We start from the raw sequence: 22,948 nt of genomic DNA, 5'->3' as shown, positions 1-22,948 counted from the left end.
GGTTTAAAAACCTCACCAAAACATTTGAAAAATACTGATGCACTAATGGTGCTACAATCTTTCACCACTCTGAAAAAGCACCCCATATCAACAAAATATCATAACTCACATATTTAAAAAAAAGTCCCTGGTTCACATAGTTTGTGACCTCTTCAGCCTGAGTTCTATTGCTATTCAGTAGTTATCCCTAAGTAGGGACAGAAACTTTCTGATGGTGAAACACCTACACCCTTCAGTACAATTGGCAGCTTTATTTCTCAAGTAGTCTTTAGATTAATATATGAAAAAAGAATCAGGAAAAGACAAGAGCATTCAGCTCATCAAGCAGCTCAGTTCATCCACTGCCCATTAATTATTTAAGGACTCCCTCTAATTGTACTGATACTCTAAGCAGCACCAAATTTATCCTTCACCTTCCCCAAAACACAATCCTCAATCAGCTGTTGCTATCTCTCTTAACTTAAATTCCCATCCATGCAGCTCCTTTTAAGAATTAACTGAGTCAATTGCCTCCACGTGGAAGTCTGTTTCACATGTCCATCTTTGTTTAGTTGAGAAAGTCAGAAAGAGATCGAAGTTTAATAGTTAACAATCCTAAGCGGACTGTAATTTTTGTAACATAAGTACGTAATCACAGATGGTATGTTAAAGCCAATCATCTAACTATGAAACCTTCTTAGTTGAAATTCAGAATTCTTATTTATTGGTCAGAGCTGCAATAGCTTTGAATTCCCACAAGGTGTTGCCCTTGTACTTCATAATTACAGATGGTTAAATTACCATGCTTACAGGTGAGAGATATGCATTTTTCAGCAAGGGGTGGTGTTGCAATTTTTGAAAGTTAAATAGTTTGGTAAATTCGTGTGCCAAAATCAAGTCAAATTTAAACTCTGCTCCCTTGGGCTCAGTATATCGAAAACTATAAAACAGATTTTTCATTTTTCAGCTCAGTTGCTTCAATTTTAGGAAGAAAAAAGACATTTTATTATTATCCATTATGTTTAGAATATAAAAACAAAATACCCCTCTTACGTAAAATAATTAGTAAATTATTGCAAAGAATGCACCATGAAATTTGGTAACATTCAGCAACTTTAAGAGTCAAGAATGACCACTATAAATCTATAGGCATATTTAACATAATATTGTAAACTGTATTACTAACCAAGGCCACTAATCTTAATATTGATTTTTAGTGTTTTACACCCATCTAAGTTTTTAAAAAAAAACAAAAAAGTGAATGAGCTTGGAACTGAGCTTACTAAACCATGGCTTCCCCAGACAGAAACTGGTTATTCTTCAGACTATTTCTAAAGGGCAAGCTTCTTTCTCGTTTGGACATGATACCATTTAATGGTTTCATCCCCGTTCTTGCTTACTACTCCTCTGCCTTATATTTCAGACAAAAAGTAACATGAAGTCGCAACGTGGTGAAAAATAAATCAAATGCATTAGTAATTTGAATTCTTGCCTTCAGTTACTACACAGCATTTCTTCCAATAGGAATGAATTTAAAGCCATTCTTCTGAATATCTTAAATATATCAGTTATCAAAGATGAAAAGCGTAAAGCAAACTGCTACTTTTATGGTTAAGTTGCCAAATTATAATATTATAGCACATTGTGATTTAGGCACTTAATTATGTATTTCACATTTCACGAATTTAAAAGGATATAGATGAATAATTCTGCATGTACATTTATTGTATTGCTGTATGTATATATAATCTCAATAAAGTAACAAAAATGCAGCCACAATTATCTACTTTTACTCCTGTGATAATGCACTTACTCTTTTGATTAAAGTTGTTTAGTGGCAGCATTCTTTCTTCAGTGGCAGTAGGTTGTGGTTCAAGCCTCGCCCCAGGGACTAAAGTACACAAAACAAAAGCCAAATGCTGTGAATAATGGTAATCTGAAATAAAACCAGAAAACGCTGGAAACATTCAGCAAGTCGAGCAGTTTTCAAGAAAGGTCATCTACCCAAGACAATAACTTTATCTCTCTGCAGATGCATCATTTTCAGCAATTTGTGTTTGTGACACTTCAGTGCAGGACTTGGAATGCAGCACTGTGGGCAGTATTATATCTCAGATGTTAAACTGAACTGGATGTGTGGTTAAAAAATAAAATCCCATGGTACATTTTCCAAGAAGAAAGACTTGTATTTATAGAGATGACAAGTGGGGATGGCTCAAAGTGCTTTACAGCCAGCAAAGTATTTTAGAGAGAGAGTTCCTGTTGTAATGTAGGAAACCTGACAGCCAATTTGCGCAAAATAAATACCCACAAACAGCACTGTGATAATTATTTTTTTTAGGGATACAAATTGAGGAATAAATAGTGGACAGAAGAGGGTGTCTTAACCAATGTCTTCCCCTTAAGCAACACTCATCTGGTTGTTCATCCTGTTGTCTGTGTGAAAGTTGACTGCTATGTTTGCCAATGTAATAGTGACTATATTTCAACACAATTTATGGAAGTCCTGGGGGTGAAAATGTTTCTCTCTTTATTCCAGCCTCTGATGCCCAGTAATACAGCCACAACTATGAAATCAGTTAGATCATATAAAAAGCTTGATTAGGATGTAAAAGAATGTTTTAATAGCTTTTATGTGCTACCAGGTTTTGTATCATGTGCTCAAACTAGAGAATTAGCAGACAGCCATAATGATCAAAGCCTTGCAAAGGTGTTGAAAGTTTGCTGCTAACTAGTAATGAAAAGCAGTCACTCCATCTCTTAATATCCTCCAGATATTCTATTAGTTAGGCAACTTACTGATCATTAATTTATTAGATTTTAGCAGCTCTGCTCAAATATGTCAGGAAAAATGGTTATCAAACCTGGTTAGTGGTTGGGGTGGGGGTTCATTAAAAGTCTCCTCGGAGTTATACACCTTGGGTAACAATGTTTACTACTTGCTTCCAGCTCCAGTGCAAATTACCTCAAAGTCGACTTGCTCGTTATTGAAATAAACATTTCTGATCACAGTACCAAGTTTGAAGTGGAAAAAGGATTCTGGTTTTCATTTCCAGCTTTGGAGAACATTGGCCATTAGTTTGGGGTGATGAGAAAAATAGGACAAATCACAGAATGCATAGAATCACACAAATAAACTAACCATTTAAATACCAAGCTGATGAAGTTGAGAATGGGGAAAGCAGCTTAGAAACTGCTTAGTTGTGCCTGGTGCAAATGTACCAACTTGTATTATCAAGATTAGATTGATCAAAGGTGGATGTATGGTTTCTCAACCCTATTGGTGTATCACTATCTTATGCAACTTCCTTTTGGTCCTCGCAAGGGTTAGAAATGTGCCCTATCTGCAGTACAGCATATGGTTTTCATAGTATATGGTCAAAAAATATCCTAATGAGGTCAGACTGCAATGATTCCAAAGTAAAATATCCAATTAACTATCTGAATTCAATGGCAAGTTTTCAAAGTGAAAGAGACAAAAATCTTAAACTACGTTACAAGACCTGTCACTTTGTCCTGGCCAATATCTATCTCTCAACCGACATGACTAAGTACCGACTATCTGGTAATTACAACATTGCTTTTTGTGAGGCCTTGCTACTTATAAATTGGCTATGTTTCCTACATTACAACAGTAACCACTCCTAGACATGGGGCCTGAGACAGATCAGCCATGATCATATTGAATAGTGTGGCAGGTTTGGGGGGGGCTGAGAAGCTGACTCCTTCTCCTTTTTTCCTATGTTCTTGAAGTTTTTACCTATTTGAGCAATCCCAGTTCTGTTCCTCACTGCCTTGCAAATTTATATTTTTTCAAGTGCCAATCTAATTCCCTTTTGATAGCCCAGATTGACTAATTGCACTACCTTTATATAAGATAGATACAGCAACTTTGTACATAGTTTTTTGAGATTAATGCCAAATTCAATCCAAAAATTGACAAAGATCCATGTACAACTTGTCACTATAAATTATGCATTCCTAAGTATTAACCAGACCCAGCTAAGGGGTTATTTCTCAGGCCAGTTAAGCAGATTTCCTGAACGGGCAATTCATACCCCTATTCTCTCTGCCAGCATATTTCTATTCACCACCTGTAACAGTCCTCTCATTAACAGATTTAAGAATGCCTGATTCCTCCCAGACCTCCAAAGGCATATAACCCAGAATGTGCACTCCTCTAATCCCACCAAAACTGGCAAACAGATTTTCAAGTGTGCATATTTTTGGGCATAAAATGGATACAAAATATTCTAACTTATCAGTGGGAAGGTCTGCATCCAGTCTGGTACTGCAGCGGAGCCTTTTTATTATTTGAGGAAGATGCCCAAAACATGTGCCCCTTAATTGGAATTGGTTTATTATTGTCACATGTACCGAGGTACAGTGGAAAAACTTGTCTTACATGCCGTTCATACAGATCAATTCATTACATCAGTGAATTGAGGCAGTACAAGGTAAAACAATAACAGAATGCAGAATAAAGTGTAACAGCTACAGAGAAAGTGCAGTGCAGGTAGACAATAAGATGGTAGATTGTGAGGTCAAGGATCCATCTTATCGTACTAGGGGACCGTTCAATAGTCTTATAACAGCGGGATAGAAGCTGTCCTTGAGCCTCGTGGTATGTGCTTTTAGGCTTTTGTATCTTCTGCCCGATAGGAGAAGGGAGAAGAGAGAATGTCTGGGGTGGGTGGGGTCTTTGATTATGCTGGCTGCTTTACCGAGGCAGTGAGAAGTATAGACAGAGTGAGTCCATGGGAGGCCGAATATCTGTTTAAAGGACATTTTTTCAAAATTCATTGAGAATAAGTGGAGGAAGAAATCGTAAGTAACAAAAAGGTTTTGTAAAAAGCTTACGTGGACCCAGGAGGAAAACTCTGAACAAGAGACACAAGCCACCCTCCCAGTATTTACCAAAGCACCATTGCCAGAAAGGCAGGTTGACGTTAGGCAAGTAACCAGTATTGGCAAGCTTGTATTAAGTATGCAGCTGATGCCTTAAGATCAATTTCCACCAATAAGGAGGTGAAGAAATTTGGCATGCCCCCTTTGACCTTCACCAATTTTTAATCGATGCACCATAGAAAGCATCCTATTTGGATGCATCATAGATTGGTATGGCAACTGCTCTGCCCGTGACCACAAGAAACTGTAGAGAGTTGTGGACACAGCTCTGCACATCAAGGAAACCAGTCTCCCCTCCATGGACTCTGTCTATACTTCTCACTGCCTCGGCAAAGTAGCCAGCGTAATCAAAGACCCGCACATTCTCTCTTCTCCCCTCTCCTATCAATCAGGCAGAAGATACAAAAGCCTGAAAAAACATACCACCAGGCTCAAGGACAGCTTCTATCCCGGTTATAAAGACTACTGAACAGTTCCCTAGTAAGATAAAGTGGACTCTTGACCTCACAATCTACCTCGTTATGACCTTGCATCTTATTGTCTACCTGCACTGCACTTTCTCTGTAGCTGTTACACTTTATTTTGCATTCTGTTATTGTTTTACCTTGTACTACCTCAATGCACTGTGTAATGAATTGATCTGCATGAACGGTATGGAAGACAAGTTTTTCCACTGTACCTTGGTACACGTGACAATAATAAACCAATTCCAACTCCAATCCTCAAGCCTCTTGATTTGGGTACAGATTGGTTACATAGCACTGAGTCTGGTTCCAAAACCAGCACAGATCAACATCTACTCTAGAATCTCCCTCTTTTGCAACTAAACCAAGGGCAAGTGAAACTCTTCCATTATGCTTAATTAAGAGTGAACTTGAGCAATTTGAATACAAGTCCATGCTTTGTGTTCTATCACTTCCATTACCTGATAATGTTTACTTCTGTTTGAATAAAATAATTAATGGTTTGCTATCCCTCTGTCAATCCTACAAAGAATATAAAAGATCAAGTGACTCTCAACATACTCATTCCAAACTTGGAAAGTGATTTTCAAGAATTTACTGCATTGGTGCTATGATTACCTCAGCATGTCACAACTTCTTTACTCTTTGGCACCGAACATTGAAACCAAGTATGTTAAGTGCACATTAGATGTGTATACAGAAGTTAAACTAAAAATCTCTATTAGATAAGGAGAATAACGATTCAAGTACATATAATCATAAACATCAAACAAGGACGGCCAAGAGCATTCTATTATTTAGAACTAGCACTTCCCAATATGCCAACCTTAAATCCAACAGTAAAGAGATTTGTTTTCAAAATAAGTTTTTAAATTGGGTTTTCGGTTTAAATGTAGCATCAAGAAAAAATATACAGTTGCCCGATAGCTGTTGTTGCCAGTTTTAAAATAAAAGAAAATCAATATTTCTGAAACAGTTAATCTGAACTCACCTAAAGGATGTTACACAAATGGAAAGTCTTATTGACTGAATAATGAATAAATACAGGAATGAGATAAAGGCCAGGATCTTTACAGCTGAACTTCAGAGTTCACCAGGCAGCAGGTGTTCTATTGCTCTTTGGCGCTAATGATAATAGAGTATGTCAGTCTCTAAACATCCATTAAGTACCTGCTCTTCTAGCCTCCATGTCAGGGTAGCCAATCATATGGTCCACATTAACATTAACTACAGTCCTGTCTTAGCTTGAAATCAGTGCAGATATGAAGGATTAAAGAAATAGTCATCGAAGTGCAAGGAAAGAAACTACTCCTCACTTGATAGGAGACCTACATCAATTTCTACTGGCTATTATTCCAATACATGCCAGATGACATTTTAAGTTGTACTTCTCCCAGAATATGCCCTTAGATTTTGGCATATGTATACAATTTGACATAAAATATAACAAATTTTAAACAAAATAAATTAAAGCAGAGCTGGTAATATTTTAAAATATTTATCCATTAAACTAAAGCAGTTCAACAATAATCACACCAATTACACATAACATTGCAAATTCTAGTTTCATGACAATACATCAAACTATTTTTCTTTTTTGCATGTCAGATTGACTCTGAAACTTTGCATGTCAGATTGACTCTGAAGTATTTCATTACAATTATAGAGATTATGGATTTCCTCGCTTATATTATTTTTAAACAGAAAAGTTGGCCAAAGCAAACCTAAACTGGCAGTAAAATTCCCAGTTCTTGCTCAAATTTAGTGATGAATAAAATTTTAGCTCTACAAACCTAGTATCCAAATAGTTACACCATTTCCCATTTGATTCATTAGCAGATCCAACATTATGGAGTCATAGGATACCAAGAGTCCCCTTTGCCCACTGAGTCCACGTTGACCATCAAGCACCCATTTACACTAACCCTACAATGATCTCATTTTATTCTCTCCACATTAATTGGGGAATTTCCTATTACTTATCAGAGTTTACAATGTAATCAGGTCCAAAGCTCTTAAGACAGGTAAATACAAAATATTGTTCCTCAGGAACCCCAATAGAGTTTTAGGAAAAAACTTCAAAAAAAAAACATTGGATGTTGCAAGAAATGCATAAACAAGAAGATGCATCTGAACTTGTATTTGACATGAGCCAGATCATAGTTGATATTTAACGTCAATATATGTAGAATCCATTATAGGCAGGACACTAGCTTTATAAGAAGACACAGCAGAATGATAGTAGAAACTGAGTTATGACATAAGGTTTGAAAAATAAGAGCTCTTTTCCATTGTATCAATAATTGTTAGGAGTATCTAACAGGTTTTCAAAATTCTGAAAGGTTTTGAGAGATGACATAACAAAAGATTTTTTTCCACCTTGACAGGTGGATTGGGAACAAAATGATATAGATTTGTGTTACTGGAATATGGAAAATTTTATCACAAATGATTATATTAAGACAAACACTATCACATAGTTTCAGACACTCATCAAATGCTCTTTTAAAAGAATGCAAAATAACCCAGAGAAAAGAACAAGAAAACAAGATTAGAGTAAAATCACGGAAACTTAACAGCAAAGGATGCCATTTGGCCTGTTGTGACTTTGGCAGTGATTTCCCCAGTAAAAGAACCAGCATCCATGCAGGAATGTTTTTATGTTCTGATTTCTAGGGTTCTAATAGCAAACTGCATTTAAATATGTGAGATGCCCTGCAAAAATTCTCGCTATTCCTAACCTCAGAGGTGTTGTTGCACTGAAAAACCTTTTGTGATAGTACTATGTCCCCATTTTTAGAAGACATCAATGCAGAATATAAGATTCATACGGGCTAGACATGGTGAATGCTGAGGATGTTTCCTCTCATGGGAGAGTCCAAGATCAGAGGACATGATCTCAGAATCAGTGGATGCCCATTTAAGCCTGAGATGAGGAAGACTTTCTTCTAAGGGTTGAGAATCTTTGGAAGCTCTTGTCACAGAAAGCTGTGGATCAGAGTCCTTGTATATATTTAAGGCTGAGGTCAACCTAATCAGGAAGGGAATTAAGGGCCATTGGGGAATAAAGAGAAAAGTGGACAAGAAATGTTAGATCATCTCTGAACTTATCAAATGGCACTGGTGTTCATACTTCTAATGGTCTTAAATACAGTTAGTACATCAAATTTTGAATAAATACCATCGTAAAATATATGTACTAAAGGATAAAAAGACCAGGAACCAACAAATGGTACCTTTCCCTGTGTAACAAAGGATTACATAAAGTGACTTAACAATACCACCACATGGACAGCCAGTGTAGATTTGATCTAAGTAGCCACCATTTCAAGAATTCAACTGATTTTCAACATTCTCTTTTTGTATTACTTTCTATTGATGCCTGTGCTAAGTTTGAAGGTTTCTTGTCTAACAAGGGCTGAATTTGCACCACTGAACAAAAGCACCAATACATTATAGTATTTATAAACAGAGCAAAATCTACCTTGTATGCACATGCAGCCTTACATAATCACATTATTTAAATTAGAAATATAGATGGTATTGATCTAAACATTATTGTAACAACAATGAGCTCCATGTATCTTAGCTGACTAAGCAATGGACTTGTGGCCGGAGATAGTGTGCATTGAATAGAATTTATTCAACTTTTCTAGAGCATTTTTATACTGATCCAGTGCCTCTGACATTTAACACAGTGGTATCAGACAACAGGAGGAGCATCAGAGCAACCTTGCCAGATTTGTTAGGGATAGTAGGCAAAATTTCCCTGCCTCAAATCCTAAACATTGTCACACAATCCAATTGCTAGACCATAATTTCCTAGGTTTCCAAACAATGGATGGGTTTAAAAAGTTACAGTAAACTGTATTCGAGAATGCTCCAATTTGAATGTTCCTTTAAAAAAAATAGTATGCAATGAAATGGAATTCTGACATTTTTATTTTGTAAGTTATCTTTTTTCTGCTTTGAAAACTAAAAAAAAATGTCAAGTATCAGTTTTGTTTTACCCTGAGGTGATGGATTCCGAACCAAAGTTTGGTCAGTGGCAGAAACCATGTCTTGCAGCCTAAGATCAACTGGGGTTGAAGGTACTGTAAAATCTGAAATTTAACATGTTAGCATTAAGTAAATATCAATCAATATGCTTGTTTAGCTTACCGAAATGAAGCTTTTGGACTTAATTATACAATCTCCAAGGATACTGTATTCATGACCAAAATCTTTTATTGAAGCATTTGAATTTATAGGCCTAGAATTTCCCTAAGCACTTCACCAATCTCCAGCAGAGACTTCAGTTTAAGATTGGTAGAAACTGTGGAGAAACAGTGTAAATGGCTATTTCAATCTTTTCTGGAAGGGTTGCACTACTCTTTTACTCAAATCACAATGGGAGATCAAGAAAACCTGCCAGAAATTCTACTCCATATTGCATTACATTAAAACATTGAACAATTGATTACTACAGAAGAGCCTAATTATGCAGGTAAAGTAACAAAAACACATTATTAACATTTGATACAGTATGATGATGCTCCTCCAAGTATTTGATAAAACTTCATTGAAGGACATGTGCAATCCTCTTGGAAGAGTAAACTGCACAGTAAGTCACCATAAATAACTAGGTCTATCATTCCAACCAGTTATCAGCCAGCTTTCTAGGCTAGTGAGAGTTATGTAGCCCCAGGAAAGCACGTTAATCATTAATACATTAATTGGGGGGGGGGGGGGGGGAGGTGGAATGAAAATGTACCTGTATCCTGGGAATTCAGCAGTTTCTCAGCAGTATCACTGAAAGGTGAGGCTGGCACATCTTGGTCCCTGTTACCAACTGAAGAATGAAATCAGGGTTACATACAACTGTCAGCTTTTTATGAGTAATGTTAAGCAGCTTTGTTCAAAATTACCTTCTTCCATCACTTCATAAACCCAGGTGTCAAACCATTCAAGACCAGATCTTTCAATCTCAGGCACCAGATGCAAGGGTGACTCTGGTAATAGAGATGCAATCTGCCAACTGTATGGAGAGTAATTAGTAGAAGCTGTTTGATGACTTGCTCTCTGCTCCATTTCAAACACTGGAATATTAAACACATAAAACTATTAAGAATTTGAAATTGGTAACCTATATTAATAATTTCAATAGCTTTCTTAATGAGAAAATGTATATGATTGATGAAAGAAATGGAGTGAAAGGGATGTCCACATTTTTGTTTCAGAAAGTCTTTGAAAGGTAACAGACATGAGATTACTGGAAGATTAGGGGATTGGTGGCAAATTGGGTCACTGACTGATAAGAAGTGAGGAAGCAGAGAACAAATTAGGGACTTCTTCTAGTGATACGAAGGGCATTTGGTTTCATCATGACCATTTGGCTCCAAACCTCATTGCAGTGTTAGTCCAAACACGGAAAAAGAGAACAAAATGCAGAGGTGAGGTGTGAGTTACTGGCCTTGACATCAAGCCAGCATTTGGAGGAAATAGCATCAAGAGGCCCAAGTAGCACTGAAGTCAATGTGAATCAGGGAAAAACAGTCCAATAGCTGGAGACAGTATCATACCTTGCACAAAAAAATGTTTAGGGATGTTGAAGGCCAATCATCTCAGTACCAGGACATCATTGCAGCAGTTCCACAGGGCAGTATGTAAGGCCCAGCCATCTTTATCCATATTATCAATGAACTCCTTTCCATCATAAGGTCAGAAGTGGGAATGTTTCTTGATGATTGTACAATGCTCAAATCCATTATGACTCCTCAGATAATAAAGCAGCCCACGTCTACAGACAGCATTCAGGTATGGGCTAATGAGTGGAAAGCAACATTCGCACCAAAAAAGTGCCAGCCAATGACCATCCCTAAAGAAAGTCAAACTGTCTAGCTGTAACATTCAGCAGCATTGCTATAATTGAAGCTGTGTCATCTACATCCTGAAGGTCACTGCTGACCAGATATTTAACTGGATCAGCCACATAAATACCATGCCTACAAGAGCAGGTCAGAGGCTGAGTATCCTGCAGTGAGTAACTCATTTCCTAAAACCCCAAATACTCTCTGCTTGCCTGAATGAGTGCAGTTCTAACAACTCTCATGAATCTTGATACCTTTCAGGACAAAGCAGCCTGCTTGATTGGCACCCTATTCACCACCCTAAACATTCACTTCCATCAATGCACTATGGCTGCAATGTGTACTATCTACAAAGTGCACTGCACTTATTTGCCAAAGCTATGTTCTAAGGACTGAAATGGTTCAAGAAATTAGCAACTGAAATCACAAATTTGAGATGGGAAATGAATCTTTGCCCACATCTGGTAAATGAGTACAAAAATAAAGTGGCCCAGTTCTGGGTCCATTTCTGTTCACTCTATTCAAATATATGAATATACTGTGGTGTAGATAGTGTAAGTAGATTACGTGGTGTCCAAACTTTTATCAATCAGAATAACAAAGCACAGAAGATATCCAAATATTGACCTAATTCTTTTCTGAAGATTATTATTGAATCTGCTTCCTTCACCCTTTCAGAAAGGATATTCCAGATCATAAGAAATTGTTGCATAAAATACATTGTCCTCATTTCACCTCAGGTTCTTTCACTAATAATCCTAAATTTGTTGCCACTTATTTATTTTATCAAAACCCTTAATGATTTTGAACATCATTTTCAAATTTGCTCTTTACTTCCCCTACTCTGAAGCGAACACGCTGCTTCTCCAATCTCTCCATATGATCAAAGCTATGCATTCTTGGCAGCACTCTATTAAATTTCCTCTGCTTGTTTCGACATACATACTAAAATGTAGTGCCCAGGACCAATGACAGTATTCTAGCAGAGACTGAATCAATTGCTTATAAAGGTTTAGCAGAACTTCCTGCTTTTAAATAAAACCCAGGATTCCATATGCTGCCTTGATAGCTTTAACAATTTGTCCGTCACCTTCAAAGTTCTATGGACCCCTGGCCACAGAAGCCATCTCTGTTCCTCCACCTCTAATATTTTGCCATTTAGTTTTAATTGCCTCTTAGATTCAAGGAGTTATATAGCACAGAAACACCCTTCAGCCCAACTCGTCCATGCTGACCAAGATGCCTATCTACACTAATCCCATTTGCCTGTGTTTGGCCCATATCCCTCTGAACCTTTCCCATCCATATACCTGTCCAAATATCTTTTAAACATTGTAACTGTACCTGCCTTTGCCATCTCAATCTGTATAGAAAAACTTGCCCCTCAGATCCCATTTAAATCTTTCGCCTCACACCTTAAGATGATGCCCTCTAGGTTTAGACTCCCCTAGCCTGGGAAATAAGCTGTGATTATCTACCCTATCTAAGCTCCTCATTATTTTATAAACCTCTATAAGGTCACCCCTCAGCCTCCTTCTCTCCAAGGAAAACATGCCCAAACTATTCAATCTTTCCTTATAACTTAAGCCCTCCAGTCCAGGCAACATTCCAGTGAATCACTCCCACACTCTCTCTAGTTTACTCACATCCTTCCCAATTCAGCAGTTTTAACAAAAAGAATAGTGGTCCTAATCCCAACCTCTAGAGAACACCACTATCCACTGTTACCTACACATCAAAACTAATCAAGAGCTAAACCGTCTGGCTGTCATTAATTAACCCGTGTTTTCCAGATGAAAATTAACTCCCATCTTGGATTGTGAACTCTGGACATTTCCCCACCACTGACGTTAGGCCAATCTACTTGTAGTTAACTAGGTTTATCCTGCTTTTTTTTTTGAACAGAAGTATATAACGTGCAGCATTCCAGTTAGCTTGACATTAATTCCATAGTCAAGCTAGACTGAAAGACTGTGGCCAGTTTCTCAGTTACTTTCGACCTTATTTCCCTCAACAACTAAGGATGAATCCCATGAGCTGACTTTGAGTTGCCAAACTTTCACATACCTTAACTAAATATGTGTATTCAGCAAAATTTATACATCACTTCTGATGAAGCAAAACATCCTCAGGCAATTCATAGGAGCATTACCAATAAAATTTAAACATGCTTTTTAAGGAGATATTAGATAAAATGGCCAAAAATTTCATCAGAGAGAAACACTTTAAGAAGCACCTTAGAGGAAGAAAGAGGTCATAGAGCAATATAGCACAGATACAGGCCCTTCGGCCCAACAAGTCCATGCCGACCATGGTGCCCACTCGTCTAGTCCCAATTTCAATAGCGCCAGATTCAAAATGTGCTAGACCATGGGAGTTACCAGACCACAGAATGCCAGACCAGAGAATTTCAACTTTTATTAGCAAAACATGCACATTATCCAAATAAGTTCCAATTAATATCTTAGCTTTCTCCATTTTTTAAAAAATATTTCAACTACATTTTTGTTTGGTCCCATTACACAGTTTACAAGTAAGTATTCCAGAAAATCTAATATACCTATAATTTTAATTAAAAATCTGCAGGGAATTATTGGAGCTGCAGCAGATGTAGCCAGTAAAATTATAACTAAGGAGGCAAACTTGGCACTAACCCACTGCTTTTCCTTAAGCGAATTTGAATCTCTGCACTGATACCATAACTCATTAAGATTATGTGCAAAAAGCTAAAAAAGGAAATGAGTGTCGGTTCCAGTGTTTTTATCCAGTTCAATGGCAGATCTGTAGGATTTTCTCTACACTTTCTGTTTACAGATCTGCTATTTATAGTTCACAGGAAGTAACAAACATCACAATGATTTAAAAGTCTAGGAGTGGGATATTAAAACAAGGCACAAATGCTACATTGTCTACATCCATTAATAGTGAGATTTAACTGGGAAGTGATCCAACCCCAATTTAAATGGTCAGAGGAAGTCTCAAATTGCAGCATCCTTAATCATAGAAATTTATGGGACCAAAGGCTATTTGGTCCAATGCATCCATGCTGACTGAAACTGGAGCTAATCAGATTACTCCCACTTTTCAGCTCTCAGTGTGTAGCCTTGTAGTTATGGCTTTTCAAGCTCTTATTCAGCTACCTTTTAAATGCGATTATGGTTTTGCCTCAATCTCCCTTTCAGGCAGTGAGGTCCAGAGCCATAAATGGCCACCCGGCTCTTTGAGCCTGTAATGCCATTCATCAAGATCATGGGCGATCTATCTCAGTGCCATTTTCCAACAGAATGCCTATATTTCTTAATTCCCTTAAATAGAGGAATTTCTTTGTCCTCTGTTTTAAATAAACACAATGATTGAGCCTGCACAGTTCTCCAGGGTAAAGCAGTCCAGAGATTCAACCCCTCCGAGTGAAGAAATTTCTCACCTCAGTCTGAAATGACCTAGCCCTTCTTCTGGGACTTGACCCCCGGTTCTAGACATCAACCAGAGGAAACATCGTCCCTGTATTCACCCCGTCAAGCCCTGTAAGAATTGAATAAGATTATCTAAATTCTAGAGAATTTGTCTATTCTTCAACATCTCTTCAAGTGGCAAACCTGGCATCCCAGAAACCAATCTGATAAATATCTGTTGCACTCCATCTGTGGCAAGTTTATCTATACATTATTAGGCAAGGAGATCAAAACTCCAAATGTAGTCTCCCCAAGGCCCTATTCACTTGGAGTTAGAGGAGTCTTTATTCCTGTACTCAAACCTCTTGTAATAAAAGCTTCATAATTTTTTGCTACACTTGCACGTCAGCTGTCAGTGACTTGTGTACAATGACATTGAGGTCCCTTTGAACAACATTTTCCAATCTCTCACCATTTAAAAAATACTCCACCTTCCTGTTTTGTTCACTGAAGTGGATGACTTCACATTTTTCCACATTATATTATACCTGCCACATTCTTGCTCATTCACTTAGTTTACCTATACCCCCAATGAAGCCTCTTTACATCCTTCTCCCTACCCAAATCCAACCTAATTTGTAATTGGTTTACTATCATCACACGTACTAAAATATAGTGAAAAGCTTTTGTTTATGTGCCATCCAGATAGATCATTCTACACACATATATCTAGGTAATAAAAAGGAAAAAAAACAACACAGAATATAGTGTTACAGTTACAGAGAAAGTGCAGTGCAGGTAGACAAATAAAGTGCAAGGGCCATGACAAGATAGACTGAGAGATCAAGAGTTCATCTTTATCACGTAAGAGATCCATTCAAGAGTCTTATAACAGTGAGAGAGAAGCTGTCCTTTAGCCTGGTGGTACGTGTTCTCAATCTTTTGTATCTTCTGCTGATGGGATGGAGGAAGAAGAGAGAATGACCTGGGTGGGAGGGGTCCTTGATTATGCTGGCTGCTTTACTGATGCAGCAGGGCGTGTAGACAGAGTCAGCGGAGGGGAGGCTGGTTTTCGTGACTGTGTATTGGGCTACGTTCGCAACTCTCCACAATTTCTTTAGGTCTTGGGCAGAGTAGCTGCCATACCAAGCTGTTATGCACCCAGGTGGGACGCTTTCTATGGCGCAGCATAATACTTTATCATCAGAGAATCTGGCAATCTGCCATTTGGTCAACTCAGCTAAATCATTCATAAAGATTGTGAATAACTGAGGTCAAAGCACCAATCCCAGTAGTATCCCACTAGTCACAGTTTGCCAGCCTGAGAAAGATCAATTTATTTCCACCCTTTGCTCTGTCCATTTATCAATTCTCAGTCCATGTCAGTATATCACCCCCAACTCCATGCGCTCTAACCTCATTGACCAACCTGCGTGGAACCTTATCAAAAGTATTCTGAAAATCTGAATAGGTCAAATTCACTGGTTCCCCCCTCATGAATTCTATTTTTCACATTCCCACAAAACTCCAATAGACTAGACAAACATGATTTACTTTTCATAAAACCATTGCAGCTCTGCTCAAAATTATTTTTTCCTTTTCTAGGTGTTCTGCTATTATATTCTTCATTATAGATTCCAGCATTTTCCCAATTAGGATGTTAGGCTAACAGGTTGGTAATACTCTGTTCTCTCTCTCCCTGCTTACTTATGTATACAGTATATAGCAGTATCACATCTATGCCCTTCAATCTTTAGAAATGTCAAACTCAGTCAAATGTTGCCTTGATGGCAAGGATAGTCATTCTCGTCTCACTTCTGTAATTCAGCTCTTTGGTCCATGTTTGGACCAAGACTGTGATGAGGTCAAGGGCCAAGTGGTACAGGAGAAACCCAAACGTTTGAATAAATTTATTGGTATGTGCCGCTTGATAGCACTGTCACAACACTTGGCGAGTGGCTTGGATTTGTCCTACTTTTTGCGAGAAGGACATAGCTGGACAACTTTCCACATTGTTAGGTAGATGGCAGTGTTGTAACTATACTGGATCAGCTTGGCTAGAGGTGCAGCTAGTTCTGGCATGCAGGTCTTCAGTACTACAGCCAAGATGATGTCTGATTGCTACATTCCATATTCTCAGTTGAATCTTGACATCACACAAAGTGAATTCATTTGGCGGAAGACCAACTTCAGTGACAGTGGACATCTCAGGAGGAAGCCAAGGTGAATCATTGATTCATCACTTCTGGTTGAATATGGTTGCAAATGCCTCAGCATTGTCTTTAGCACTCACACAATGGGCTCTGGCATTGATGAGAAGCTTAATGATGAACTGTCCACCAACATTCACAATTCAATGTGGTAGGATTCAATCTGACCCATAATTGTGTACTACCTTACCTTGTCTGCCCTCCTCAAATACATTAAACCACACTTCTCCAGATTGATTTCTATTTGCCAGTCCTGTACCAACCTAGCCAGTCCTTTGATATCTCCCTGCAACCTACAAAATTTCTTTGTCAATCCCACTGCCAATTTTGGTATCATTAGCAAACTTAATCATCGCTCTTACATTTACGTAGGACTCTTGAATGGACCTCTTATACGATAAAGATGAACGCTTGATCTCTCAATCTACCTCAACGTGGCCCTTGCACTTTCTCTACCTCCACTGCACTTTCTCTGTAACTGTAACACTATATTCTGCACTCTTTTCTTTTGTATAGCCTAGATGTACTATGTATAGAATGATCTATCTGGACGACATACAATGAAAAGCTTTTGTTTGCATCTTATTACATGTGGCAATCATAAACCAGTTACCAATTACACTTAAGTCGTTAATGGATCTCATGAAAAGGGGCCTAGAACCGCACCCTACTGCACACAGCCATCCATTCACTGAACTTCTGATTATTTCCCCTTTGTCTTCTCCCACTAAGCCAACTTTCTCGTGGACATTTGCTTTTGTGTTCTTGATTGATCTATCACGTTGGACGTCAAAGGCCTCGACGAAGTCCATATACTCTACATGGTATATGCTATTGAAGATTAAAAAGTCAGTTTGTTCCTGGTACAGCACTCTTTGATGACGAGATACAGGAGAATAAACATAGTTATTTGTTAAACTGTTTACAAAGCAGTGAGGAGCAACTTACCGACTGTACAACCTCAATCTCGCGGGAGGTTGTAAATGTGAATGACCAACGATAAACGCATCAAAGGCTATTAGTCCGTTCACCTAGGATGTGCTGCTGTATCTTCCATACAAAAACCATGACTACTTGCAACTCTGTGGAAAAGCCCTACTAGCAGTTTCCTTGCACACGTGAATAAACCGTTTGTATATTTGATTGGAATGCTAAGACTTATTTAACCCCGTCCAGAGTTCAACACCATCCTCGTTGACCCTTATGAGTGCCTCAAAAAATTCTTGTTAACCAGACATTCCCTTAATGAATCAATCCCTGATTAATCCACGCGACATGATGATTTAATATCCCTCAATTTTTCCCAAAAAATTGCCCACTACTACTCTCGGGCTGACTGACCTGCAGTTACACAATCTATTCCTTTTTTTTCAAACGTTGGTACCCTACCGGCAATCTTCCGTCAAAGAGGCTTGCAATTCAGTCACGAGTATATTTTTGATTAAGAACTAAACCCATCAAACAATAAGGAAAAACTGTAAAACCCACAAATTCAATCACAGGGATAGGTGGGGTTGTAAACTCTCGCTAGGTACGTTCTGGTTTCAAGACGGATCGAGCACCCTGCCCACATTCCGCCATCGGTCGAGTGGCCCAACACGACAATGCCAACATCATATCAGTTAGAAACCGACATCACCCGGTTAGACGATTGACTGTGAATCCAACGCCCCCCCCCCCCCAAATAACTAAAGATTAAAAGGTTTTATTCTAATACTTTTCTCATTTTCCGCTGGAATCACTCTTAGGAATTGCTAATTCCTGTAGGCTTCAGGGGAACTCCCGTCCTAATACGTATCTGACCCGCCACAGTTATTTGCTATCGGGATTGTAGGGCTCCAATAAAATGAGAACTTAAATTAAAAATACACCCAATTTTCCTTGCTCGTTGCCACAAGTTACTTTCAAACAAACAAGAGTACCTGCGACACCAGAACGAAAACATAGGAACGACGCCACGCGACTGCTTCCCGCGCGCCTGCTTGGAACAGAAAGCTGATAGACTGCGCGTGCGCCAGCGCATGCTCCACGCCACCAAGAAACGGTTCCCGTGCGCTCGGGTGAACGCGAAGTGGGCGGGGCTGAGGTAGTCGGTGTGAGATACGGAACATGAACCGTGACGTTTCTCTATCCCTTTGCTGTAACCTTCCCATTTATCTTAAGCTGGGTAAACTCCTAAATAGTGGGAAACAAAAAATGGGATTGGAGTAAAGAATGCAACCAGATAAAACAAAAATATTATAAAACCACAGCTGCTGGAAATCAAACAAAAACAATGTTGAGAAAAGACAACGGGTCGGGCGGCAGCAGTAGAATGAAAAAAGGTTAACGTTTCAGGTCCTAGACCCTTTGAAAGGTCTTTAACCATGCCAAGCTGTGCTGGACACTTAAAAATTCGCATCATTTTGGCACTGGAGATTTGTTGGTTCAGCCACCTTTGCAAGGAGCAGCCTTATTAACATTGAAAGCAATGCATGTCACCTCTGCAAACGTGGCAATGTAGGTATAGGGGGGTGTAGTGGAAAGGAGGAGGGATGTAGTGTGTCTCCGCTTGTCTGACACCACTTTCATAGCAGTTTATCTGATTCTGGTGACAAACCTGGAACCAACAATAGTACCCTAGGGCAGAAATGAATTATACATGCAGTTTACATGGAAAATGCAATTACCCAAGGTCTGACTGAAAAATAGTAGGCTAAAAGCCAGCGGGAATGTGGTGGAACTGATTTCAGGTGGATTTCCCCAATTTCAACTAAACCATCAGTTCCAAGATGAAAATCATCTTCCACATTTTGTCTATTATAAATTTTCAAATAGTTATTTTATTTTTCATGTTAATGTTTACAGCTGGAAGTGCCATACATTTTTATTCTTTAAATTTACCTCAAGCACTGGATAAGATGTGCTCTAAAAACTGATTCACCAAAGCAATATAGTAGTGTGGGTTTTGTAATTCAAATTTTTTTTAAATTCTGTTGGAAAATACCTTTAGATGATAAGTATAATTGGGAACTCAATACTGGTTATCACAAGGTCAAACCCATGTCCTGCCACATGAAGATTGCACATTAATAACCATTGTACCATAAACTGATCATCTGCAATACTCTAATTGAATCTCACCTATTATTTAAGCAATAATAATCAAGTCATTGCATTTTAATCACTTTTATTTCTTTATAGAAATAAATTACAATTTCCCCATTCACATTTTCATCATTTAAGTAGACAGAATTCCTGCTATTGGTCTAAAGAGGCTGCATTTTATGATTATACGCACATTAATAAGACTCCATAGTATTTTGAACAGAAATAAAAATGTTTCCATTAATACTCATTACAGACCAACCAAACAGAGAAACAAAAACTTTTCTAACCTCTTGCAAAATGCAGGCCAATTTAAATGAGGAATGTTGTCTCTTTTAAAAAGATACATTTCATGTTACAATTCAGGAGTACACTCACTTTGTTTCTCTACTTTCACTACAAGTGTACACAAAGGACAAGATTAAACAACAGTATTACCTGACCATACATCACTTTTACACAATTCCTTCAGTATAACAAATAACTTTTACACCCACCTTGAATTGAATCAGCAAACACATTACTGCACTTAAACAATGATTATAACCTGGGTTTTCATATCTAAATCCCAGGACTAAAAGAAAAAAAAATGAACTTCACTAAAATAGAAGCCACGTTGGCTTTTACTCTACGCTTCTATTTCTTAGTTCAAGGGGTCTGTGGTCACGTTGTTTAATTCAGTTATTAGCCCATCTTTCAGATTTAGGCCAACATCCTGCTATTTGGTGGACCAAGTGGATCGGATTGCTGCTTGTACTTATTTACATTACAAGTGTCATAAGACTATAGGTTTTCTGCAACAAAATAATCTATTAATATATTTCTTTAAGTTTCTCTAAATAAAATAATGAGTCTCTATTTCTACATGTAGTTCACTAGAAAGAAGCTATATTAAAAATTTGTGCCTGCACTTTTTTTAAATTCAGTAAGGATATATTTTATTTTTATTTTCTTTTGGTATGTATTACATTCAAAATCATAAAATCATGGCAATTGCTTGGTTAGCTGTGTTTCTCCAGGAAATCAGACAAACAAATGTTCTACACGTGACAGAACAGTAATGAATTCTGGAGTTGTGAACTGAAGTATCTAAAGTAATGAGTTTTACCATTAGAATGGAGAGATTTGTTTTTATTGCCAGGTGCCCTCAACAGCCTGCAATCAGCATAGTTTTTAATCTTAGAAGATACAAGAACAATTGCAATACCTCAGCCAAAACTTAGGCTTGATCAATAGCCCTCGGAGGAGTGGAGACATCCTGTCCCTAGCTCCCACCAAAGCATTGTCTTTTCATCCCCTTCCCCCTCTACCATTTTTCTTTAAAAACCCTTTCAGACATCTTGACTGAGTTCAGGGACAGTGATTTGAAAGAATATTTGACAACCTCATTTGGCTGTGGATATTAGTGTTCAGCAGCAACCTCATGATTTACCCACAGCTTATTTGGATTTTTTGGAACAGGATTACCATCATGACACTTGCATAGGAATCACATCCAAACAAATGGCAAAGGGTGGAATCTACATTTTTAATTCTATCCCATTTAATGATTTTCTGCTATTGCTTCCACGGCACCAAGTATAAACAGTAATGCTTTGTGTATTGCTATATTATTGCACTCTGAAATCTTCCATCATCTCAAAAGAATTGATTTAAGAAACAGTTAATAAAATTGTCTATGACAATCTTTTCTAGCAATGTTAAATGTTAAGTCTTTGGGAGATTTTGTACATGATCTTGGTGGAAGCAGCTTAAATTAATGTAAAGATACATTTCTCTATTTTGCACTTCATTTAGCATGTTTTTACAGGTCAATTTTTTGAAAGTGTCTAAATATAATTGTACCATTTTAGGGTTTCAAAAAAATTATTCCCTACAGCAAATTACTTGTCACTTGAGGAAAAAAGATTTTGCTTTTCATTGTAATGCCATGCAATTGGTAACCATGTTTTTGTCTGCTCAAGGAGCTTAATAGGGATATTACTGCTAGCAGGCTGATGAGGGGTACAAGTGACAGAGGCCTCTCAAAACTCTATTGGTAAGGAATTAGAGAACATTCTCAACATTATTTTATATAACTGGCCATGTGGTATGTTAGTAGTGACTTTAATTTGTACAGTATATTGCACAGCAAGTTGCTTTATTACTTAGTAAGGTAACATTTAGTGATCAAGGTACATGTAAACATCTTTTGATAGTCTAGAACTTTTTCATGCAGAGACATGAAAACACATTGAAGTGTAGAAATCATTAAACAGCACTAATAATCACAATAATTGTGATACAGTACATATAACAAATCTAATTCTTAGTCTATATATCAAACATCTCAAATTATATGCTGGTTAGAGATGAAAACCTTTCAAAGGTTGATTTTTGTCAGTCAGGCTTTTTATTAAAAAACTGAAAATTTTAAAAATATGCAAAATTACACTGATTTTCCTCCAAGAATTTAAACTTTTGTTAACTTCTGGCCAACCTAATGATTTGCAAAAAAAATTAAAATTCATTAAAATGTTGGACTTTTTGAAAGGCCTTATTGGGGTTCTGAGTACTTAAAAGGACAATGTGCTGCCTTCAACTTGTTTTAGTTTCCAAGGATCTTCCATGATGCATTGCGAATATTTAATTGCAAATCTTTCTGTTTTGGCTCTTCCCTGAGTCAATTAGAACTTCATCCTTCTTTATCAAGGTTTGGATTTAATCCTATGAAATAAACAAAAGATTGTGCATTTATATCATGTCAATTTTTGAGAAAAGGATGCATCAGAGCACTTTGAAATGAAAGTAGCAAGGAGAATGTTGAGGGATAGCAGCTGAAAGATGAAAACGTGGTTAGAGATTATTTTAAAAAACTCAAACACTTGAAGGCAGAGGAAGGTAACAATGCCAAATGCATTTAAAAGAGCCAAATGCATTTAAAAGAGACGCAGAGGACATGAGCGTGACATTAGACAGATAACTGAACACTTGGGATGGAGGGGGAGGAGGACATGCTGCAATCCAGAGTTGGTTGAATGGAAGGTGCAGGCTGGCATGTATAGTTGGAGAGGAGTTAG

General features: G+C 37.8%; 1 protein-coding gene and 1 long non-coding RNA gene across 4 annotated transcripts in view; both read right to left on the bottom strand.

The window, feature by feature from the left end:
• Nucleotides 1-133: 133 nt before the first annotated feature.
• On the bottom strand, nt 134-18,791 carry LOC127566988 (uncharacterized). The gene is made up of 5 exons (XR_007955822.1): nt 18,725-18,791; nt 14,625-14,722; nt 10,259-10,429; nt 10,105-10,182; nt 134-1,870 (listed from the first exon to the last, which is right to left on the bottom strand). It is a non-coding gene; the product is annotated as an uncharacterized LOC127566988 (long non-coding RNA).
• Nucleotides 18,792-19,965: 1,174 nt separating this feature from the next.
• LOC127566949 (electroneutral sodium bicarbonate exchanger 1-like) overlaps nt 19,966-22,948 on the bottom strand; it is a 158,026-nt gene continuing 155,043 nt past the window's right edge. For all 3 annotated transcript variants that reach the window (XM_052009507.1, XM_052009508.1, XM_052009506.1), the window contains one exon: nt 19,966-22,595. The gene's annotated coding sequence lies outside the window, so the exon portion shown is untranslated. The remainder of the gene's footprint in view (nt 22,596-22,948) is intronic.

This window comes from Pristis pectinata, chromosome X, assembly GCF_009764475.1.
Source record: "Pristis pectinata isolate sPriPec2 chromosome X, sPriPec2.1.pri, whole genome shotgun sequence".
Classification (NCBI taxonomy): Eukaryota; Metazoa; Chordata; class Chondrichthyes; order Rhinopristiformes; family Pristidae; genus Pristis; species Pristis pectinata.
This window is presented reverse-complemented; position numbering and strand designations above follow the sequence as displayed.